The sequence below is a fragment of the Sparus aurata genome, chromosome 24 (genome assembly GCF_900880675.1).
Source record: "Sparus aurata chromosome 24, fSpaAur1.1, whole genome shotgun sequence".
Lineage (NCBI taxonomy): Eukaryota > Metazoa > Chordata > Actinopteri > Spariformes > Sparidae > Sparus > Sparus aurata.
Window position 1 is genome coordinate 18,639,848 of NC_044210.1, and position 18,193 is coordinate 18,658,040.

General features: G+C 42.4%; 1 long non-coding RNA gene across 1 annotated transcript; it reads left to right on the forward strand.

The window, feature by feature from the left end:
* Positions 1-3,647: 3,647 nt before the first annotated feature.
* Positions 3,648-15,927, forward strand: LOC115577062 (uncharacterized). Its single transcript, XR_003983008.1, has 4 exons — positions 3,648-3,782; positions 13,886-14,014; positions 15,416-15,483; positions 15,605-15,927. It is a non-coding gene; the product is annotated as an uncharacterized LOC115577062 (long non-coding RNA).
* The last annotated feature ends 2,266 nt before the right edge of the window (positions 15,928-18,193 follow it).

The window sequence follows — 18,193 nt, forward strand, 5'->3', positions numbered from 1 at the left end:
TTGTGTTTCTCTCAGTGTTTTGTGGCTGTTGAAGTCCGGCTGTATTTTCAGGACGTTTGTTGGATTTGAATCTGGTCCGTCAAACTAAACAGCTGTGAGAAAAGTCTTTCTCTGTCTGAGCCGGTTGGCTGAAGATGTTTGGAAGTCTGAGAGCCGGATGAAATACTGAAACACTTTCAGAGATCACAAACTAAACTGTCCTCATGAAGTTTTTAAAGAAGTGCTGAAGAGATTTGAGCTCATGTTTGATGCTTCTGAACGTTGATGTTCAGAGCAAAGAGTCCAAAACTTGTACAAATTGTTCCTTTTTGTTTCAATCTGACTTTGTTTGTGAATCTATCAGCTGACGAGTACTGAAAGATGTCGCACAGCATCACTGAAATGTTTCTCCTCTGATAAAGTAGCTCAATATAACAACATCAAATATTTTCAATATTGATGAGGTAATAAGACAGTTTTTTCCAACAGAACAGTGTTTGAAGCTAGAGAGGTGGCAGGGTCCGCCACATACAAACCCAGTGAAACAGTATAAAGTTTGTTTATTTAGTTTGTTGATCAGCTGATGAAGATCTTTGTCTGCTCCTTGTTGTTTCTTCCACTAAACTACAGACTGCTCCTTTAAACTTTCTTTCCTGGCATCAGAAATCGAGTGAAGAACAAAAACTTTGACTTGATTTTAGAAAATATCTGAAACAAGTATTATTCTGTCTGATTGCAGCACAGCGAGCACAACTTAAACTCCTCTTTTTATTTTATTATTCTGACTTGTTTCAGGATAAAGGACGTTTTTTAAAAACAGATTTTTAATATTCTTCAAGCTTAAACATGTTTTCTTTTAGAGAAGGAACAAATAGATAATAAAAGCAAAACAGATGAGTGTAAAAGTTTGAATGAAAGCAGGTGGCAGCACAGAATCAGTGGGACTCAGAGATCTTCTGTCCTGACGACTCTCATCAATCTGTATGTGACTCATTTGTTTAACACTCACATTCAATCATTCATTTTCTCTTCATTTCTTTTGTTCAACACTTTTAAGTTATCACCAAATCTGTTCAATGCTTCAATATGTGTGTGAAACTATAAGTCATGTAGTGATTATGGGTCGTTCCAACCAGCCAACTCACCCACAATCCAGAACTTTTCCCGCTTCTCCAGAACACTTCATGTAGAAACTTAAATGAACTGAATGTGATCGTGCAGCTGAACTCCAAATACTTTTTAACTTGTGGATTTTTCAACTTTGACTCTTTAAACTCAATTTCAGGACAAAACAAGTATTTGGATTTTACAAGTTGTCATGAATTGAAGCAAAGTTTCAACGCAAATGTCTTTAAAAAGAATGTGTGACATGAGCTGGCAGGTCCTGGGTCAGTCGGTGTGGAGCGACCCGTATCTACAGAACATCTAAATATCTTATTTTACTCTGTCCTTTACTGATGTTCTGAAAATAACACACGTGTCATACTTTCCATACCACTTCAGTTTTTATATTTCAACACTTTCACCTGAAAAACATTCAGGACGTAAAATCAAACGTCTCTGAAGCTTTATTTAACAAGATGTGTGTCACTCACATGTTGATGTTTCTGCTTGTTTTATGTGTTTTTATGATGATGAGAAGAAAAAAAAACCTGTGATCGTGTTCATAAACTCATCTGATGGTTTCCATGGTGACATAATAAACAGATGGATGTAAAAACAGGTTGTTTATCAGGATGTTTTATTACAGAAACAGAATATTAACAGCTGATTAGAATACAAAACAAACAAGTCTGTATTATGATGTATATATTCATTAAAGTGTCTCATTGTGCTGACGTGGTGTTTTTCTGCTGTTAACTTCATGTTATTTATTGTTTTCAGTGTTTCTACCGTTCTGACAACAGATGTGACACGTTAAACCAGTTTGATGACTTTTACTGTGAAAATACTCAGAATGGAAGAATGAAAGAGGTGAAACCTTTTAGAAGCAGGTGAGCATCATCCCAGATGTTCTACTAGACCATCTGGGATGATGCTCACCTGGTTCTAAAAGGTTTCACCTCTTTCATTCACAACATGGAGACGGTTGCTGTGTCGGCTGACATCACATCACACCTTCATGAGCTCCAGTTAAAGCTGCAGGGCCGGAAACATTCAGCGGTTCATTGGATGACAGAACTTTTCAAAGGAGGTGACACAGACGTTGAGGTGGGCTCATGTGGGATCTCTGCAGCTGGAGCTCATTGATCTGTGAGGAAGTGATGCATGAAGAGCATTTAGAGGCCACTGACCTGCTGCTTTCTGGCTGCTGCACACTGTTTTCATGCTCTAACCAAAGCAGCACTGCACACCTGGACCACTTTGGACCCACTGACGGCTGTAAGTCTGCTTTTTCCACCGTCAACAATATGAAGAACAAGTCTGGTTCCAGGCTCACAGGTGAACACCTACAGATCTGCATGAGAACGGCAGCGACTCCATTCAGCCAAGATTGAAATCAGTGGCAGGACCATCACATGCCCATTCCTCTCAGGAAGACAAGTCAAAGAAAAGAAGCAGATATTCAAAGAGAAAAGGCTGTTTGCACTTTTTATTGACTGTTTTCTGAATATGTTGACGTGTTTTCACTTGAAATGTCGTCCTGAACTTCTTCAGGCTGGAACTTCTTCAACTGAAGCGTAAAAAAGGTTATTGGGAGCTGTTTGCACTTTTTATTGATTTTATACTGAGCTTTGTGTTTTCTGTAACTTGAAATAAAGGTCTTAAATTCATTCTCCTGGGACGACTTTTATTGATGGTAGAATATCTGGTTGATGACTGTACAAGTGTTGAACAGTGAATGTGGGGAAGGCTGTAAGACACAAGCTGGACTTTGTGAGGTTCTGACCTTTTACTGAGAAATGTTAGTATCTGGACCTCAGTGACTTTTAATTGAACACTCTGTCCTAGAAGAATACAAGATCAGAATCTTTCTGTAAAACATCTGAATGTTTAGACATGGAAAGCAAAGTGTCCAGAAGGAGGAACTAAACACCTGGTTTCACCTTTTAGAAACAGCTGATTTCAAACTTTGTCACATCGTCACACTTCAGTTACAGTTTAGTTGCTGATGGTTGGTTGTCCCATAACCCCCTGCTTCCATCTGTGAGAAACCTCGGGAGGGGACTCGACCCCCTCCAGTCCTGGTTTCACCTGCTGAGCTAACAGGAAGCAACAACCAAAGAGTCTCTCAGAGGTTTTCACTCCTTCTTCTGAGCAGCAGCTTCAGAAAGAGTCCGGCTCTTTACACACTTTTATTGGACACATCTCTTCTCTGAGCGCTTTCAAGTTGAAGTGCTGGACTTCAGAAGTCACTGAGTGTCCTGAGATCAAACTGTGAGCTGTAGAGTGTCTACCTGAGCTGCTGATCAGACAGGTGGACACCTTCACAGCTGACTGTGTGTTTATTGTGTTTGTCTTATTGATCCTGGAGAAACTAAATGACAATAAAGATTTGATTTATTGAATCAGTGAATTGAGGCGTTGGAACTAGATTTGTTTCAAAGAGAATAAGACTCCCCCACAGACATGGTACATTCCGGGGGCGGGGCCACTGCAGTGCACCTGATCAGCCACCTGTAGCCTATAAAGCTGAGCTGCTGCCACACAGTGGATTTACCAGCGATCGACTGAGCCGCAGGGGTAACGGAGCCTCGCACGGAGCCAGATACCTCCGACGACAGACACAGCACTGCATTCCTCCATGAGCTATCGCCTGCAGAGCCTGACTGTTCTCATCCACGGACCTATATTAATCCAAGGTAGAGGCGCTGGTGATTACCAAGGCACTTTCTTTCTCTCTTAAAATCTCACTGGTGTCACTAAGCACTTGAAATTTGCACTTCCATTGTGATTCACTGAGAGGGGGGGAAAGGCACCTTAAAAAATGATGAAAGCTGAACTGAAGAAGTCCGTTAAGGAGATACGAGAAAATATCGACCTGGAAATAGGTATCCTAAAGTCGCGACTGGATTCACTTGAAGAAAAAATACAGACAACTAGCTCCAAGCCCTCTGATAAATTTGACCCTGATGTGTCGATGGTGATACTGGGTCTGGCCTACGATGAAGGGGAGGATTTGAATGGAAAAGTAAGAGAGCTACTGGAGAGTGGTTTGGAGAAGGTGGCGGTGCTCAGGTGTAAACAGAGGCTGAAGAGCAATACCCAGTTCAAAAGAGTTTATCTGAGATCCGCTAAGTCTCTCACGGATCGGATTCTCGAGTTCAACTTTAAAACGCTTCTCTAGGAGATACCAGCTGGAAAAGGTTTTTACATCGCGGGGAACGACCGCCTGATGAAACGGACCTATGCCGAGGCTGCAGCGGCCGCTGCCGTCCGAGCAGGTTCCCCGGCAGCAGGTGGGAGAGGCTGAAGAGGAGCTGCCCAGTCTGTAAACACAGGTGACACCCCTTGTTTGTCCCTGGTTCACTGGAATATTAAGGGCTGGACTAATTTGAACTGTGCACTCAGGATTTCATTACTGCAGTCTCTAAACCCTGATATTATTTCATTGAATGAAACACATTTACGACGGGATGACAAGATTGACTTTGAAGGTTACTCCTGGTTTGGTCACAACAGGATGCTGCATAAAACAGCTAAAAAAGCATCAGGAGGAGTTGGCATTTTAGTTAAGAACTATTTGCTGGATTATTTTAGAATACAAGTAGTGGACAAGTCTATGGACGATATAATTGGAGTACGTTTGGAGCATCGGGAGCTGCAGTATAGTCTAGTTATCTTTTCCTACTATCTACCACCAGAGGGATCTACAAGAGGACGGGACTCAGTTACTTTTTTTACTCATCTGCTGGCCCAGGTTTACTCCTTGGAAGCTGATGCCATTTATTTATGTGGAGACTTTAACAGTCGTATTTCAAATAAAGATGACTGTATTGGGGATATTGATAATGTCCCACCTCGAGTGGCCATAGACCTAAGCATGAACAGTCACGGGGAATCACTCCTTGAATTTCTCAGGGATTGTAAATGCTGTGTCCTAAATGGCAGAATAAATCCTGATACTGACAATTTTACATCTATATCATCAAGAGGTAGAGCAGTGGTGGACTATATAATAACTCCTCACGATTGTTTGGAGACTTGTATTTATTTAAAAGTGATAACTCCATCTGAGATTTTGAGCAACAACCCTGTTTGTATTGACCTTATCGGAGAAAAAAGTAGGTTACCGGACCATTCTCTGTTAATGTTTAAGTTTAAAATTAATGCTGCTATTGAGTTTTGTTCTTCTGAAAATGATTCTGGGATTAATTTATTTAAAAGACGACCTAGAATATTTCCAGACAACTTTCTTTCATCTAATATGTGTCGTATGGCTCTGCTGGAACTTATGGGTAACCTAGAAGGTCGGGTGATAACGCAAAGTAATATTGATAACTGGTATGGATTATTTTGTGATATAATGGATAGGGAAATTAATATTGAATTTATCAAGAAAATCTTTATCTGGCCAGGGAGGAATACCTTTCAAAGTGGATAGGAATAAACCATATTGGAATGCAGAACTCAAAAAACTTCTGAATGAAAAGAGACAGGCTGAGAGGAAATTTTTGAAATGTAAAGATCCAGCTATTAGAAAGCAACTTAAAGATCACTACAAACAGACTCAGTCTAACTTTGATAAGAGAGTCAGATTTTATAAAAGACAGTTTAGAAGAGGACAAGCATTACAGCTAGACAATTGCAAAGTAACAATCCACAACAATTTTGGAAAGAAATTAATGAATTAGGTCCTAAGAAACTAAAGAAAATCCCAATGGAGATCTTATTAGATAATGGTGACACTGAAAATAAAAAAGAGTTTGTGCTTGAGAAATGGAAAACAGATTTTGCAAATACATTTTCTGGACATCTTATTCCACCTGGTTTTGATGACCTGTTCTTAACTAATGTTTGTGATTCAAATTGTATGATGGAGTTGGCTATGGATATGCCAGGCTATAGTGTAAATACATTTTTGAATCGGGATATTACTATAGAAAAAGTTAAAAAAGCTTTGGACAAAGTAAAATTGAAGAAAACACCTGGCATAGAAGGCATCCCAAATGAAGCCCTAAAATCTCCATATCTTCTTGAAGTCCTCTTTTGCTTGTTTCAGACATGTTTTGAGTATGGTATAATTCCATCACCATGGTATAAATCTATCATAAAACCTACTCCAAAGTCAGTAAAGAATGATCCCAGAATACCTCTTAATTACAGAGGCATCAGTCTCCTAAGTACTGTTTATAAGGTATATTCTAATATACTAAATTATAGGCTTACTCCATATTTGGAAATGAAACAGTGTCTTGTTGATGAGCAGAATGGGTTTAGAAAATATCGTGCTTGTATTGACCATATTCATTCAGTGTCAACTATTATTAGAGCTTGAATCGCCACAGGTAAACCCACTTTCTCATGTTTTGTTGATTTCCAAAAGGCATTTGATTGGATTAATAGAGATTTACTTGCCCTTAAACTGATGGAAGTAGGGGTGGATGGTAGATTCTACAAAGCTATTCAGAGTCTGTATGGTAGCCCAGTTGCTTGTGTTAAGATCAATGATATGTATACTGATTGGTTTGAAACCCCTTTTGGCGTGAAACAAGGTGATATTCTTTCTCCAACACTTTTTGCATTGTTTGTGAATGATTTAGCTCTACAGATTAAGAAAAATAATCTGGGTGTATGTTTGGATGACACTTATTTAGGTATTCTATTATATGCGGATGATATTATTTTACTGGCAGAATCTGAGTCTGATTTACAAAATATGCTAAATTTGGTTAGCTCCTGGTGTCATAAATGGAGATTAGTGATAAATAAGAGCAAAACACAGATAATGCATTTTAGAAATAAAGGTATGGAAAGAAGTAAACAAACATTCTATTTTGATTCAGTTCCCTTGGAATATGTTAGCTCATATAAATATTTAGGTTTTCTTCTGGATGATTTTATGACGTTTGAAACTGGTTTTAGGTGCCTTGCTGATTCAGCTGGGAGAGCATTGGGATCAGTTATTAATAAAATGAAAGTTTGTAATGATTTGGGTTACTTTACATATACTCAACTGTATAATGCATGCGTCTCTCCCATACTGAATTATGCTGCAGGTGTATGGGGATTTAAAGAGTCCAAAGTTATAGATACTATACAGAATAGAGCTATAAGATATTTTTTGGGTGTCCATAAATTTGCGCCAGTCCCAGCAATAGAAGGAGATATGGGCTGGATTCCAGGATGTGTACAGCGAAAATGTGAAATGATTCGATTGTGGAATCGACTAAACAAAATGGCAGAGGATAGAATAAATAAAATAGTATTTATATGGAGTAAATTACATAGCTCCCCCTGGTCAAAAGAAATGTATTCTATTTTTGAGGAGGTGGATATGGTCTATATTTATAGGAATAACTTGTGCTGTAGTGTTAACTTCATCAAGGATAAGCTTCTATTGAAATTTGAAGAGAAATGGTTTGAAAATGTCCTATTAAAACCAAAATTAAGGACATATATGCAGATTAAATCTAATTTTGGACCTGAATTATATGTTACATCACGTTTGCAGAGAAGTCAAAGATCTTTAGTTGCACAGTTGAGATCTGGTATTCTTCCTCTGGCCATTGAGGTTAGTCGATTTAAAAATATTCCAGAGGAGAATAGAATATGTGAAATGTGTGAGCTAGATGAAGTAGAGAGTGAGTCTCATTTCCTTTTATACTGTACAAAGTATGATGACTTAAGAGAGGTATTATTTCATGAAATCTATGGACAAAACCCTGAAATATTTTGGTGCTCTGATGAGCAGAAGCTGGAGTGGTTGTTTAATTTTAATGTGTTTAAAACTACTAGCTTTATCTCTCAAGCCTGGAAAAGACGACAGGTACATTTGTTTAATTAATTTTTGATGTGCTGATGATATTGTGCTGATCCAGTTGTGCTCTGGATCTGGTTTGGTTCTTTCTTTTCTTTTTTTGGTGTCCTATAAGCCCATGCGGGCTGGGCATACACTGTATGCATGACACAATAATAAAAGTAATTCATTCATATATTCTGAACTCAGCAAATACACTCAGTCCACCCCCCTCAGCAGCACCATCACGCTGATGAAATCCACTCTAACCACCATGGAACAGATTCTACTTGAAGGACAGGACCCACATACCCCCCTCCCCCAATTTTCTGCCACTTACTCCGACATCGTCAGCACAAACATGCACAAATACCCAACTACTAACATCCTTTCAAGAAAAAGCAAGAAGGGAGTCAAGAGAAAATCAAAACGTCACACCAGTGGTCATGGAAAACTTCAGAACCCCGGACAGCTCCTTCACAACCAATCAATCCATTTTCAAAGAAATTCAAAAACACAAACCACAAATCCAACTCCATAAACTGGTTCATATGAGAAACGGTAACCTCCTCATCTTCCCCAAGGACATCCCTTCCCTGAACAACCTTCTCACACCATGGCCGGAGGGAGCGTTCAACAGTGCACACTTCACTTGCAGACTGGCACGGAAACAAGGTTCCACCCTTCCATCTGACTCCTCTGTGAAACTCCTGGTCATTAAAGGCATCGACATCAACATCAGTGAAACACGAGTCAAAGAACAACTGGAACGCCAAGGCATCCTCATCAACTGAATACACAGAATCATCAGCAGAGCCACCCAGCAACCAACCACATTTCTCAAAATTCACCTGACAAACCCTGACCAAGCTTCCAGCCTTCTCCACGAGGGCTTCTACATGGATCTGTTTCAGTACAGAGTGGAGAAGGCCCAGCCCCCACCTACCATCCGCCAGTGCTACAAATGCCAACAGTTCAATCACATATCCACAGACTGCAAAAATCCTGTTGTATGCCTGAGATGCGGGCGAAAACCACCACCACAAAACCTACATTTCCTACCTACAAAACACACAAACTACATTTCATGAAAGTCCTCACCCAAACCACACATAATACACCTGCCCTTCTGCCTTCTGTCTGTTACATTTTTCTCATAATGACTATCAGTACTTTTCTTCATACAAACATCAGAGGGATAAGAGGAAATAAAGAGGAATTAATCCAACTGCTAAACGAAAAGAACATCTCTGCAGCATCAATAAATGAAACATTCTTAACAAACAAATCACGCATCAACATCCCTGGATACAACATCATCAGGAAAGAAAGACAGTCTAGACGAGGAGGAGGAGTATCAATTTTAATCAGGAAAAACATCGAATACAGTGAAATGGATTACGGTCTCTCACCACAACAACTCAACGGAAATGAATATGTTGCAATAAGAATGAAAAATCACCTGCACCATCTTATGACAATCATCAGTATCTACTGTCCCCCGGGAATAAGACCTTGAGCAGAACTGTTTCAAGCCATCACCACCTCTGACCACACCCTCATCATGGGAGACTTCAATGCAAAACACATCGACTTCTACTGCAATATCCATCCATCCATCCATCCATTTTCTTCCGCTTATCCGGGGCCGGGTCGCGGGGGCAGCTGCGTGAGCAGGGACACCCAGACTTCCCTCTCCCCGGATACTGCCTCCAGCTCTTCCGGGAGGACCCCAAGGCGTTCCCAGGCCAGCTGAGTGACATAGTCACACCAGCGTGTCCTGGGTCTTCCTCGGGGTCTCCTCCCGGAGGGACATGCCAGGAACACCTCCCGAGGGAGGCGTCCCGGGGGCATCCGAAACAGATGCCCGAGCCACCTCAGCTGGCTCCTCTCGATGTGGAGGAGCAGCGGCTCTACTCTGAGCTCCTCCCGGGTGACAGAGCTCTTCACCCTATCTCTAAGGGAGCGCCCTGCCACCCTGCGGAGGAAACTCATTTCGGCCGCTTGTATCCGGGATCTTATTCTTTCGGTCATGACCCAGAGTTCATGGCCATAGGTGAGGGTCGGAACGTAGATTGACTGGTAAATCGAGAGCTTCGCCTTTCGGCTCAGCTCTCTCTTCACCACGACAGACCGATACAAAGACCGCATTACTGCAGCCGCTGCACCGATCCGTCTGTCAATCTCACGCTCCGTCCTTCCCTCACTCGTGAACAAGACCCCAAGATACTTAAACTCCTCCACTTGAGGCAGGAACTCTCCTCCCACCTGGAGGGAGCAGGCCACCTTTTTCCGGTCGAGAACCATGGCCTCGGATTTGGAGGTGCTGATTCTCATCCCAGCCGCTTCACACTCGGCTGCAAACCGCCCCAGGGCATGCTGGAGGTCCCGGCCCGAAGGAGCCAACAAGACCACGTCATCCGCGAAAAGCAGAGACGAGATCCATTGGCTCCCGAACCAGATCCCCTCCGGCCCGTGGCTGCGCCTAGAAATTCTGTCCATAAAAGTAATGAACAGAACCGGTGACAAAGGGCAGCCCTGCCGGAGTCCAACATGCACTGGGAACAGGTCTGACTTACTGCCGGCAATGCGAACCAGGCTCCTGCTCCGGCAGTACAGGGACCGCACAGCCCTTAACAGAGGGCCCCCGACCCCGTACTCCCGGAGCACCCCCCACAGTATGCCACGAGGGACACGGTCGAATGCCTTCTCCAAGTCCACAAAACACATGTGGACTGGTTGGGCAAACTCCCATGAACCCTCGAGCACCCTGCGGAGGGTATAGAGCTGGTCCAGTGTTCCACGGCCAGGACGAAAACCGCATTGTTCCTCCTGGATCCGAGGTTCGACTATCGGCCGAATTCTCCTCTCCAGTACCCTGGAATAGACTTTCCCGGGGAGGCTGAGGAGTGTGATCCCCCGATAGTTGGAGCACACCCTCCGGTCCCCCTTTTTAAATAGGGGGACCACCACCCCGGTCTGCCAGTCCAGAGGCACTGTCCCCGACTGCCACGCGATGCTGTAGAGACGTGTCAGCCAAGACAGCCCCACAACATCCAGAGACTTGAGGTACTCAGGGCGGACCTCATCCACCCCCGGTGCTTTGCCACTGAGGAGCTTACGGACTACCTCAGTGACTTCGGCTTGGGTGATGGATGGGTCAACCTCTGAGTCCCCAGCCTCTGCTTCCTCAATGGAAGGCGTGTCAGTGGGATTGAGGAGATCCTCGAAGTATTCCTTCCACCGCCCGACGATGTCCCCAGTTGAGGTCAACAGCTCCCCACCTCCACTGTAAACAGTGTTGGTGGAGGACTGTTTCCCCCTCCTGAGGCGCCGGATGGTTTGCCAGAATTTCTTCGAGGCCGACCGGTAGTCCTTCTCCATGGCCTCCCCGAACTCTTCCCAGACCCGAGTTTTTGCTTCCGAGACTGCCCGTGCTGCCGCACGCTTGGCCTGCCGGTACCCGTCAGCTGCCTCAGGAGTCTACTGCAATATAACAAACACAAATGGAAACGCACTCAAACAGATTTTAAACAACACCAACTTATTAGTAATCAACACCAACGAACCCACCTACATCTCCCCCGCAACAGGCAACTCGGACATCCTGGACCTGATTCTCTGCACCCCCGACCTGGCCTCAAAACTTCTCCAGTTCTCCACCACAAACCATCTCAGCAGTGACCACCTACCTGTCCTCACCACCTTTTCCTTCCACCTACAAGTCACCCTAAACAATAAATACAACTACAGAAAAGCAGACTGGGAAATTTACAGAACACATATCGAAGGAAACCTAAAACACACCCCCATCACTCCCAACACCACCCCCGACGATCTGGACCACCATCCTGTTAAGTCAAATACTCACCCAAGCCAGAGAGGAAACGATACCCAAAAACCCCAGCAAAACTCCAACGCAGTCACTACCCCACCACATTCTCCAACTCATCAAACAGAAGAGAAAACTACGACGAAATTACATCCGGTCCCGATCACCTCAAACCAAAAGAGAAATAAACAGACTCCAAACCACTATCAAATTACGACTCAGCCTCCACAAACAAAACACCTGGAAAACTTTTTACAAGAAACTGGACCACGACACAAACCCCCGAACCTTCTGGCAGAAAATCAAGAGCATAAACGGAGATCCACAAACCAACACCACCCCCCCACTCAAATCCTTTGGCACAATCATCACAGACAATAAAGAAAAGGCCACAGTCTTCCTTAACCATCTTGAAAACACCCACTCATGCCCCAACGACACTCACTTCGACAACACATGGAAAGACCTGGTGGACAAGGAAATCACAAAACACAAATCATCACAGACAAATAGAATCGACCCCCCCACAGAGCACCACCTCCTCACAAGGCCTGTCACCACCAAAGAAATACAACTGCACTTAAAAAAGATGAAAAATAAAGCACCGGGAGAAGACACCATCCACACCATACTTATCAAACAAGCACCAGTCACCTATCTTCAGCACCTTGGACAGCTCTACACCACTTGTCTCACCACCGGCCACTTCCCTTCACCCTGGAAGACTGCACTCGTCACCATGATCCACAAACCCGGAAAAGACCCCCACGAAGTCACCAGCTACCGTCCTATTAACCTCCTCAGCCACATCGGAAAACTCTTTGAACGAATCATCACCTCCCGACTCAGTAATCACATTGAATCAATAGGTCTCATCGGTATCCATCAAGCAGGTTTCAGAAAAGGCAGAGCAACAACAGACAACATTCTCCGTCTATCCAAAGATATCTACAGAAACTTCAATAAAAAACAAATCACCCTAGCAATATTCTTCGACATCGAAAAAGCATTTGATAAAGTATGGCATAACGGTCTCTCATACAGATTACTGGAAACCAACCTCAAACTCCCCAAACCCATCCAATCCATCATCTCCAGCTTCCTCAACAACCGCCACATCAAGGTCAAAGTTAACTCAGCTATCTCAACACCATTCACCCCCCAAGCAGGAGTACCACAAGGGGCAGTTCTCAGTCCACTTCTATTTCTCATCTATACCTCAGACATCTACTACCCCCCAGCCACCATAGCCAAAGTTTCTCAGTTTGCCGACAATCTCTGCTACTGGTCCAGCTCAAAATCGCCACAACTAGCAGCCAATAAACTCCAACATTGCATAACAGAAATAGAAACCTGGTAAAGCATGTGGTGCATCAAACTCAACCCTGTCAAAACCCAATGTGTCATCTTCACCAAAAATCAACACCTACAGCTCAACAACATCAACCTCTCATTTTTCAACCAACAAATCAGCATCAGCAACGAAGCAACTTTCCTCGGAGTAACCTTTCAAAGCAACATGACCTGGACCAAATTCATCACAAAACTGGAACAAAAAGGAAACACCAGACTGAACCATCTCAAAGCCCTCTGCGGAAAGCATGGCGCATCACCCTCAACAATAATCAAAGTCTATCTAGCCTACATCCGACCCCTGTTTGAATACTCTGGCCCCGCCTGGATCACTCTCATTGACAACCAGATACAACGCCTCCAAGTCATACAAAATAAAGCACTAAAACTGGCTCACCGTCTCCCAAATTATATCAGCAACCACTACATTCACAGAATAACCGGCATCCAGACCATCAGACAGAGACACCAAGTAATAGCCCTAAGATATTTAAGCACAGCAAAAAACAACCCTGCCCTCCAGAGAACTATCCAAGAAGCCAAACAAATTATCAACACCCCTCTGTCATTCATCCTCCAGCTGAAGCCCCCCCTCTCCATCCCCTGATCCCCCCTCTTCTATGGCCGAGTAACTCAACACAAAACACACACACAGACCATCTAACACTCACATATAGATCACTTATGACACAAATAGATCACTTATGACACACATACACACAAGTCTGCACTAAATACACATGAGCACTTTATTTTATTTTATTTTTGCGCTCTCTTTCTCTCTCTCCTGCCTTGGTTCACTTATGTCCTCCTTCCTCCAGAGTCCAGCTCCTCCCACCTCTTGCCGCTCACCAAGCTCCACCCACAATAATGGGTAGAAAAGGGCAGACGCCCTGAGCTACTCCACCAGGCTCAAGAGCACTCGACTCGACTCGATGAGGCACCCACAGGTGAGGAGGAGTGTGTGTGTGTGTGTGTGTGTGTGTGTGTGTGTGTGTGTGTGTGGTATCACAGTGGCAGGCTTGGGGAGTAACGGACTACATGTAACGGCGTTACGTAATTAGGATACAAAAAAACAGTATCTGTATTCCGTTACAGTTACAGAAAAAAAAGACGTAATCTGATTACAGATACATCTGGAAAAAATTGGGATTACTAGTTGGATTACAATTAAAATATATGATGATGAATGATGAATGAATGTGAATGAATGAATTAATCTAACACTTGCCAATGCGACAATGCCGTATGCACGCGTGCACACATTACTACAGTTCACTACAAGTCAGTCGCAACGACGCTCTGCTCTCAGGTGAAGCCAGACGGCTCATTATGGACTCGAGCGCTAGAGAAAAAAGTGCTTTCACTGCGTGGAAATTTCGCCATTACTTTGTTTCTAAAGAAGCAAGGGGGAACAACATCACTGTACAGTCCAAGCTATGCCTCCCAGCTGTGCACCTGCTAACCAGATTCGGGCTGTGATTGTTACTACTCACGTACTGCTACTACTGCTGCTGCTACTAGGTACTACTACTGGGTCTGTGGGTGGTGCTGCTGGTGACCGGGATGGTACGTGTTTAGGTTTTTTGGTAGTTTTGAAGTTTGAGCATGACGTTCAAATGTGAATACCGTGACATCATTTAGCTAAATGATCACAGAAGTTTTTATTTCTGATATAATGTAAATAAATCGAACGATAAATCAACATTTCCTGTGTCCGTCTCAAAATAAAAGTCCTCTAGCATAAAAAGCTTGGTAGGCTTTTATTGTGAAACATTTGCACGGACTTCATCGTGGAAAACTCGTTGACTTGCGAGGGCCCCATAGGCACTTGAAATGTAGTTACTGCCACCGTGTGAGGCTTGTACATTACAAATTTGCCTGAAATTGGTCACTAACACTTTAGATCACAACAAGGTATTAAAATAGCACGATTAACGTTATATTAGGAAATTGTATGGGTAATTTTGGGGGACATATAAGTGACACACATCCTATATGTGGGGATGTTTTACAACTGCTATTACTAGAAATAGTAGTTACAATAACACTAATAATACTTAATAGCATATTATTATTATTATTATTATTATTATTATTATTATTATTATTATTATTATTATTATTATTATTATTATTATTATATGTGATGGATATGGATTATGGATATTTCTTCTTTCTTGTCTTTATTTGCATTTGTATTGAGGTAATCCAAAAGTAACTTAAAGTAATCAAGTTACATTACTTTAATATTGTGGTACTTGGATTACGTTACTGACTACATTTTTTAACAGGTAATTAGTAACTGTATCAGACTACATTTTTAAAGTAACCCTCCCAACCCTGCACAGTGCCCCCTGCTGGTCAAACTCAGCAGCTGCACGATGTGAATCCTGACTGAACAAACTCACCTGCACAGGTACAGTGGTTGAGTAAAAGTACTCAGTTCCTCTCCAGGTTACAAACAGTGATCAGTGATGATGATGTAATGTTCCTCTTTTTTCTTCCTTCATACTTCCTCTCTTCATTAACGACTTCAGTTACTGTGCAGACGACAGGAGAGACGTGACGTCACAGCTGGTTCTGACTGTTTCACTGCTGTAGAATCTGCTGCTGACTTCCTGTTCTGCTCCTCCTGGACTCAGACTCCCACCATGCACCTCCCGTGTCTCACCTGGTCAGAACAGGCTGGACTCAGACTCCTATCATCGTTCCTGTTAAATAAAACTTCAGAGCCGTTTGATTGCACGTCCTGCATGTTTTTCAGGTGAAAGTGTTGAACTGAAAAAAACTGAATGTTTCCATCATTGAACATTTAAATGAGCCTCTTCACTGGCTGTAATATTAAACATGCTGGTTTTAATTCCTCTGTTTGTTGACTTGAAGGTTTTCTAACTTGCTGTGAAACCTGTATAGTCTGTTTTTCATTCAGTTCAGGACGTCAGCAGGTTAAAACTCCTCATGACTTGTTGCATGTAGGTGATGTCACCTGTTCCTGTGTCTGGATATATAATCTGAGTATTACATCACAGTTTTAAACTTTGAGAAGTCGTTTCTGAGCACTTGAAGTCAACACAGTACAAATATCCAGCTGTGAAATAAAACTGCTTCATGTGACGGCCAGTGAAAAGTATGAAACGTGTTATTTTCAGAACATCAGTGAAGGAAGAGTTTGGACCTGCAGCACAGATTTATATGGAAGAACTAGATAGCAGAAGCAAAGATGGCCCCATTAAACCCAGTGAGAGCGGAGCTGCAGCAGCTGAGTTCAGACAGTGAGAGCAGACAATGGTCAGTCATATACACACTGTATACCTGAACTCTCATATAAATGACATGTGGAGGACTCTTCCTGTCAGCTCACCTTGTAGGAGCACCAGCAGGTGAAGTCCACCCCCCCGTCGTGCAGCTTCAGCTGGGCGTTTCCTGCAGCTTTGGCGCAGTGGAACCCCACGTAACAACCCTGACGCATAACAAGGAAAACATTCTATCTTTATCTGCCTTGTTCAATAATGTCACTGACTGCAAGTTTAAAGGAGCAGAACATGGAAATGTTCAAGTACAAGAACCTCAATGTTGGACTTTAGTGGAGTTAATGACAGTTAAGACATTAAATATATTGTAGGAATGAAAAGAGTTTATATTTCTGTAAGTTTGAGCTGTGGAAGTATAAAATAAATGGTTTAAAGAGTTTCTATTCTTCCTAAAAGTCCTGAAAAACACATCAGACTCAAAGTTTTGTATCTTTGCCTTTGAAATTCAGGTTTCTGAAGAACTTTCCAGAACCGATTCCATTAAAGACCCGACACAGCAAAGTTTGACATGTGGACAAAGTGAAAGACTTTTTACAACACTTGGACTTTCATAACGTCAACCAGCAAGCTTTAAGCACAGGGTTGAGCACTAGGACCCAGCAGACATCAGGGCGTGTAAACAGAGTGTGAGAGCTCACCTGGATGAAGCACACCTGAGAGACCGTCAGCAGCTGAGGAAGGACTGTGTTTACTCTCACCTGCTGCTTTCAGTCCTTTAAAGGTAAGATATGATTTGACTTTACAATAACATTCAGCTAACCAGCTAATATTCAGCTAATGAGCTAACATTCAGCTAATGAGCTAACATTCAGCTAACCAGCTCACAGTCAGTTAACAAGCTAAAATTCAGCTAACAAGCTAAATGTCAAGACTGGAAATATTTTGACTCCTATTTTCATCATAAACAGAAAAATTTTAATCTGCTCGTTAACTCATCGTCAAACTCACTTCATTCAAACTGGACCTGAACTGAATCACATTCACAAACACTAACATGTAGCTTTACTGTGTGTTTGACGAGGTTCTAGTTAAAAACTCACAAAGTATCTGCAGCACAGCTGAAGGATTTTATAACACAAGTTGTTACCTGAATGTTTCTTCATGACAACTTGTGAGTTGTGTGTGAGTTGTTGTGTAGTGACCTCATAGAAACAGTCAGTTAAAGTCATGTTGTTCTTTAAAAGTCACTAAAGCTTCTTTGTTGAACCAATGTAACTACAACTGAACATGTATTTGACCTTCACACTCTCTTTAAACACAGAAGTCATCAGATTTCACTGATATCATTCATACAATGTGGTTAATGTGTAACAGCCTTTTCAGGCGCCTTTCTGCCTTTTCGTGAGGCGCCGGTCCAAAGTCTCATTCGCTGTGATTGTTGTGGTGCAGACAAAAAAAAAAATGAAAAAGTAAAATAATGTTGTGATGAGCCGACGAGCTGAAACGAATATTTAGTCCAGACGCAGAGAACAAGATGACATCATCTAGTCAGCAACCAATCCAACATCACAAGCTGTGACTTGTTGTATTAACACAGATGGTTCACATGGAATTAAAACACCAACATTAATGACTTTATACACCATCTACAATAATACATCACAATGTGTTCATGATGTTGCGTCTCAATCGTCTGAATGTGTAAATAAACTAAAGCTACGTAACAAGTAAATTTATAAAGTTGCACGAAGTGGAAATACGTGACTGAAGTACCTCAGAATAGTAATTCCGTATAGTACTCGAGTAAATGTACTTTCCTCCACTGTTACTGGTGTTTCTACAACAGTGATTTCAGTCGTTTCTTGCTGGTTAAAC